General features: G+C 39.4%; 1 long non-coding RNA gene across 1 annotated transcript; it reads left to right on the forward strand.

Annotated features, from left to right (window-relative positions):
• The first annotated feature begins 292 nt into the window (after window positions 1-292).
• On the forward strand, window positions 293-5,106 carry LOC133401520 (uncharacterized). Its single transcript, XR_009768427.1, has 3 exons — window positions 293-588; window positions 1,247-1,335; window positions 4,428-5,106. It is a non-coding gene; the product is annotated as an uncharacterized LOC133401520 (long non-coding RNA).
• The last annotated feature ends 1,391 nt before the right edge of the window (window positions 5,107-6,497 follow it).

A 6,497-nucleotide genomic window follows, 5' to 3' on the forward strand; every position in this document is an offset into this window, starting at 1 on the left:
AGTTGCGTAATCCCACTCTCGGACATGCACATGCTGCGTCAAGAACACATTGTTCCCCATTTACGCGTCTTTGTCGGTTAACGAGTTAATAACATACGACAGTTTTTTTTTGGTTTTTTGGGGGGTGGGGGTGGGGGAGGGGGGTATTTTGGTAGGGCCACCCAGTGAAAGTAATGCTTTCTGACAACTCCAGTGTGCATGTTTCTGCAAAAAGTGGGCGTGTGCGCTGCAGCCGGGCCTCACGGATCTGGTTGGGTGAGAGCAGCGCTTTATAAAAAGGCAGAGTAAAAGTACCTCAGTTGCTCTCTCCGCTTGGGTTTGGAGGGCAGAAGGTGCCACAGGATGAGTGGGGGAATCCATAGAATCCTCGAAAAAAACTCTAATTATCTGGTCGAGTTGGGGAATTTGTAGACTCCCGGGAGAATTTTATTTTATTTTTGTAATTTATTTTTTTTAAAATAGCTGTGGTTGTCCCAGAACATCATCTGGAAATCTAAAGTGTCCTGTCAAGTTGGGTAAGACTCCTGGAAGAGCTTTCTCCAACTGGGATCATCGAGCTGTGTGGAGCAGTAATCCAACTCCCAACAGGTTGGCATGTTTGTTTTGAGCATCTTTCACCGTGTTCCCTTGAAACATGACCCCCCCACCCCCCACCCCTCCCATTGGCTCTAACATGCTGGTTGGATTACCAGATTGTGATATTTGCCCAACCTTGTACGAGTTGAAATGGGTCAGTTTTATAATATTCCAGGTATTATGGCTGTGGAAGAAACCCAAGATGGTCTTTTCTTTTAGCAGAGATTAAGCCAGTGTTTTGAAAATGCATCCCGGAACATTCTGCTGAATTGAGGGTAGGATACAGGACAGGGTACAGGAAACCAAAAAATCAAGAACAGAGGTTTTTTTTTTTTTTTTTTTTTTTGGGGGGGGGGGGAGCTGTTTCCCACACGTGGTACATTTTGCTCTTGTCTTGATGTGATCGTGAGTGCACTATCATATATATACAATACAGCTTAATCCATGTAGGCCTTGTCCCAGTGGCTTTTATCAGTAGACAAATCTAGGCCAGATGATCAACACTTGGCATGTCAGTCTGACGGATTCCGTGCTATGGCCTCCGGGTAGATTTGTTTCTTCCTCTTGCCAAGGAGTCGGCTGGTTCTCATTTGCGAGTGACTCAAGTGCCCAGACTTCCTCTTTAGTTGGTGTGGAGAAGAAGGTGACTGAAATTCTCCTGGTTTTGCAGGTCCTTAGCAACCACCCCGCCTCGCCACATCTGTAGACATGATCATCAGGCTGGGAAGGCTGACACCAGGATATTTCCGCCTCCTCCAGGTAGGAAGACTTACCAGATTCCAGAGCGCAAATCTGCACCCCTTACACTTCTGCTTCACCTTTCATCTTTAAACTCTATTCTGCAACATCAATCATTGTGACAGTTTCCCGTGTTTTTGTTTGTACCCCAGCAGTCATGGACGCGTCACTATTGTGGTCACGTTTTGTTCGCTTATTTAAACTAATTGGGAAAACAAAGGCCCTACATGTATGATACGGATGGAGATGTTCAACAGACGGCGAGGAAAGATGGCGACTGTTACATAATGTATGACCTTCCCGTTGAAACTGTAAATGACTTTTTAGTATTGATTCTGAATGCGAACAAAAGGATTTATCAATAGAAGAAAGATGGCAATCGCTGCATTATGTGACCTGCTGGTGCATGGACGTGATGACGGGTCAAACGCCGTTAAATTGGGATCTGGCATTTTTCCAGTTTATTTTAATGTTGCTTTCTTTATCTTCAAATGACAGACTACCTATAACATGACCCATTGGTACAGGGGTTCACAACCGAAGGCAACATTTGTTTTTTATTCTACATATTTTATATAGTTAAAATGTAAAATTGGAAAGAAATAATATAAACTTTGTAATTAGTATACATTTTAAATACGTTTTTAAAATTTGAAAAAATATTCCCCCCCCCCCCCCCCCCCCAAGTGAACTGTTTTCGTATGGTAAATTACAAATTTAGTATTCAGTATAATTTTAATTTTGAACAAATTTCTTTGTCTGAAAAGTAGGTACTTTTTAAAATTAGTAATAGTAATTGTAATTATGAATTTGATATAATTATATTTACTACAATTTAGTATAAATGAAAATGTTAAATTACATTTAATACTATTAAGAGTAAATAGTCTTTTTTTAGCTTTAATTTGTCTTCAACTTAAATTAGATGTTAAAATAAAAAACAGTACAAATTAAATGTACTGTAGTACTCACTGTAAATGTAGTATTTAGTTTAAATTGAATAAATTAGTCTGCATCAAGATGTTTTTTATTAGAAATAAATGTTTGCATACAATCCATATTACTACTAAAGTACCATAAAAAAAATAGAATAAGTTAATCTTCAAAGAATAGTTTATTTTTTATAAAATACTTTTTATACTCTAAATTACAAATTTAGTATGACTTTATGTCCATATATTTTTGCAGTTTTAACTTGAATTTATATGCTTGAAAAACACTTGAAATAACATTTTAAATTCATTACTATAACTTGTAGATGTAGTCATTTGTAGCAGTCATTTTGTATCTTAAATTTAGAATAAACTTAATAAAAATACATTTAAAAAAATATTTTTCTCCCATTTAATCTTGCACTAAATTTGTCCTTATCTTCAAATGAGATGTTTTTTAAATTTTATTTATTTTTAATTGGCTAGTGCGGGAACTAACTGATTAGATATTGTCTTGAGCTGTGGGACAGAAAAGGTAGCAAACAGCTGTTGCTGTTTTGAAATCCCATTGACTAAATTGATAGTTTAAGAGAAAAAAACTGCAGTTGAATCACTCTTCCTCTTCCTTGCATAACAGTTTCAGTTAAGTTGGTCCAAAGATGGGCTCCTGTTACGGTGTGCTAACACAGAGGTGTCAAACTCAACTCATTTTATGTGGCCCGCGCAAGCAAATCATGCTCGTCAACGTCCGTGATTTTTGCTAAAATCTGTACCCAAATTTCAAATTGTCATAATAATAAACATTAATGTTGAGATATAGCATTTTTCTGTTACCAAACCCTTCTTCTACAGTAACTTAAACAATATTTGAACAAACTGTTATCCTTGTCTTCTGATTTCAAAACTAGTTATCCCTCAATTTGTTCTGTAATTGTAATATGTTTTGGTGATGATTAAACATTTATATGGTTTCACTGTTCTAAAGGCCCTCTGAGGGAAACCATAACTACAATGGAGCCCGAGACAACAAAATAGTTTGACACCCCTGCGCTAACAAGTGCGGCCTGTGCTCGTTGCATGATGTGTACGTGTACTCTATGTTTTTGAAAAGTTTACCACGTAGAGGACTCGGTGAGATGTTTCAGATATGAAAACGCGGACATGCGAAGACCTCGCAGGGGTCTGAGCGTTTATGTGTTGACAGGCGCTTGATGAGATGACAACACAGAACCTCCTATTTCTCATGCCTTGCTAAATATGGCAGTACCCTGGAAGTTCCAGTGAAGTAAGAGGGCTCATTTAAAGAAGTGGTACTTTGGTCCAGTTAGTGAATGTTTCAGGTTCGTGTTGGTTAGAGAGGTTTTCTGTTAAGCCGTGGTTGGTGCAGTTATACAGGTATGTTTAATTTTGGTAGGTTTCAGCTTCCTGTTTTTGTCCCCTTTGACGCATGCAAAGGACTCTGATTTGATCTTCTGTATCTAGTGCATTTGAATCGATCTGCTTGTGCTGAGTGAAAATATAGACTGCTACGTTAGCTTCTCACTAGGGCTGCAACTAAGCATTATTTTAATAATGGATTAATTTTTTTATTTTTTTATTATTAATCTGGAAAAAACATTTTTAATTCCCCATCCCTTTATTGGAAAACAGGACATTACTTCAAGTTGACAAACATGATTTAATTAGATTCAGTTTCTAGTTTGATCTGTAACGTGAAAAGGGGGTAAATGTTGATCCTTGCTTTTCATAGTAAAAGCAGGTGTTTGCAAATGTCTCATTTTGATTAAACACATAATATTCAGTCTTTCATGAAGGACTGCAGAAATCTGAATATTTACTGTTGGCAGGCTGAAATCAGCGAATTTGGACAATTTTAAGTTAATCGATTAGTCGTTTATAGCCATTGTTTATCAAAATAGTTGTCGATTAGTTGTCAATTAATTGTAACTCCCAGTCGAGAGTTCAAATGTAGACTAAATTAGCTTCTTGCACTAGCTAGCTGCGATAAATTTGTGATCAAAAGGTGGTTTAAAAAAACCAAAAGATTATTAAAAGTTTAGTCTTACTGTTTTCAATATTAGCCTGGTTTGACTTATTTTTTTAATACTTGTGAGATATTGACACACAGCCCGTACAGTTCGCTTATATTTTTCTTTCTTTCTTTCTTTGTCCCCGCCGCAGAGACAAGTGGCCGGCGAGGTGCAGACGCAGCCGCAGGACCGCGCCATCAACCAGATCGCCATGATGCTGGCCATCATGGGTCTCAGTTTATCCTACTACAGCGCCAAGCAAATGACCGAGAAGGTGCATGCCCATCCTGCGCCCTGAACCACTCATGGGCGGATGGACGAAAGGGAAGCTGACGAAGCCACGACTGTGGTCTTGTTTGTTTAGTTTTCTGTTTTCAGACCGTAAAGGGTGCGGCTGTTCCCGATCTCTGGTGGAAGGGGATGTTTGGCCATTAGCAAAGGTGCATGCTAGCAAGGTCATGTCAGTAAGGAGGGGGGATAGGGTAAAGGGGGCATTACACGTAATATGATACTTGAATTCTCAAAGTTGATCTCCGCGTTGCAAGTCTTGGGAGATGCTGTGAGTCATTTGCACAATCATGCGAAAACTGTTTTTAAAAACAAAGAAATGTCATATAACAAGTCACAACCTTTTTTTTTGGGTCTCCTTGTGAAGTCACACTTGACATCTAGTCAATGACGTGTTGTATACTATATGTAAACCACACTGAGTGCATGTGAGGACTTAAAAAAAATAAATAAAATAAAATAATATTTTTCTATTGCCGTACGGACGAATGTGTCACTTTATTTTGTAATGATTGAATAAAGCTGTGAATCTTTTTTTGCAATGACTGTCTTCTTGTTTTTCTTTCTTCTAACTATGAGAAACTGATGCAGGAACCCCTGAAAGGACAAGTACCGGACTGCATTGTGATGTGTATGTGTGCCACCAAATGCCTTAAGTTGCAATTTTGAATTACTTTTAAGGTACTATGTCGGAGAGAAACTCTGTAATAGTAAACTATGTAATGTGTGTGTGATATAGAGATATTGTGCAGAGCGCCCCAGCCCCTGATGAACAGCAATACATTATTTTGTAGTACAGTGAATAGAAAATGTTCGCACCAATTAAGGGAATTTAGATAACTTCCTGCTGCACAGTAGTTGGGCATCGCTGCTTTGTGAGCCCCCTGAAAATAAGGGTGTGACTGTAGGATTTGGCGAAAAAATGCTGATTTAATCAATTCTTCTGAGCCAAACTGTAAGATTTGGTTAAATGGATGTGCACAATATGTCAAATCTGAGAAAAAGAGGCATTAAAGTCCACATGGGAGGGATTTAGGCCCACAATTGGCACACTATCCTTTCGGTCCCATTGGTGTTCAGCATTTCTGCACGTAGTCCCCGTGTGCACATGCCCAATCGCTCGGCGACACGATGCCGTGCGACAGGCCCGAGACCTCGCCTGCCGCCACGTGCCGGCCCCCTCCCTCCGAAGTGATGCTGGCGGATGAGCGGCCATTGGTTGAGCCTTGACGCGTCACCCAAATCGCCCTCGTTGTGAGGCGTGGAGACAAAGGGATGAGCATGCGCTCATTGGCGCGGAATAATGATGGGGAGGTGGTTATTTTTATTTGTGGAGTGAGAGGGCGCAGGGGTGGGTCTTATCACATTTTATGACATGTGTTGAAGTTTTCCTTCACAGTAAGAGTTGTTAGATACAGAATGTAGATCCGGAAATGTGTTTAATAGGTTGAAATGATTACCAATCACCAATGGAGGCTTCTTCCGCTAAATGGGCTATACCATCTTTGATTACTGGACAGGTGGTGAGGCTTTCATCGTGACAGACAAAATAAATTCCTGATGAAAGTAACATTTTGTTTGATGATTTTATAACGAGCGGGTTACTTCCTGGTTCATATAGGATGATGCGCGAGAAGAGGACTGTACCATTTTGTAGGCAAGGGAGAACGGTTGACTTGTGACTAAAACGGCAAACACAGAAACTATATCATCAATATGTGCTATATTTGTGTTTGTTTTCTCATTTGTTAACTAGTCGGCTATTTTCTGGTTCTCGGTGGATGACCGAAGATGACGGGACTGTACTATTGGGTCATCAACCATTGTGACTCAATTTTCAGAACCAGGAAATAAGTTCCAATCGCGAAAGAGTTGTATTCTTGTTGGTTTCACAGTTTTTTTTTAAGTAAGCAGGCTACATTCTGGTTCACGA

The sequence above is a fragment of the Phycodurus eques genome, chromosome 4 (genome assembly GCF_024500275.1).
Source record: "Phycodurus eques isolate BA_2022a chromosome 4, UOR_Pequ_1.1, whole genome shotgun sequence".
In the NCBI taxonomy this organism is placed as follows: Eukaryota; Metazoa; Chordata; class Actinopteri; order Syngnathiformes; family Syngnathidae; genus Phycodurus; species Phycodurus eques.